Below are 783 nucleotides of genomic sequence, written 5' to 3'. Positions count from 1 at the left end.
GCTTCAGTTGTGTCCGACTCTGTGTGACCCCGTAGACGGCAGCCCACCAGGCTCCCCGTCCCTGGGATTCTCCAGGCAAGAATACTGGAGTGGGTTGCCATTTCCTTCTCCAATGCATGAAAGTGAAAAGTTAAAGTGAAATCACTCAGTCATGTCCCACTCTTAGCAACCCCATGGACTGCAGCCCACCAGGATCCTCTGTCCATGGGATTTTCCAGGCAGGAGTACTGGAGTGGGGTGCCATTGCCTTCTCTCTCTCTCTCTTTTTTTTTTTTACAGGGCGGGGGATACATAATTGATACGGTAATAAAATGCAGCATACTATATTTAAAATATGCTTCATGTGTTTCTATATAATGCCTTATTTTCCTCTCTTGTTTATGAGTAAGGAGCTAAATACTTCTCAGTTTCTAGAATGAGTAAGCTCTGTGGTAACCCAGTTTATTATTCTTTCAGATATATTGCAAGCAACCAGTTTGCAATCATCAATCAGTTATTTTAAACACTTTAAAATCTATAGAGTAACAGTTGAAAATATGAAATAAGGTGTTATATTAATCAATGTTATTCTTAGCAATCTTTAAAATTATTAAGCTTTACTGTGTGTCCACTATATAGATTTCCCTGCAATTGTTGTTACCAAAATTCATATTCCCTGTTTAAGTAGAAGGGAAGGGGAAGGAATAGAGATATTTTTGTGCTTTCTCTATGTTAATTTTTCTAAAAGATGAATTATAATTGATTTACAATATCATAATAATTTCAGATGTACAACATAGAGAT

Source organism: Bison bison, unplaced genomic scaffold (assembly GCF_000754665.1).
Source record: "Bison bison bison isolate TAMUID 2011002044 unplaced genomic scaffold, Bison_UMD1.0 scf7180017864357, whole genome shotgun sequence".
NCBI lineage: Eukaryota > Metazoa > Chordata > Mammalia > Artiodactyla > Bovidae > Bison > Bison bison.
Note: the sequence above shows the minus strand (reverse complement) of the source record.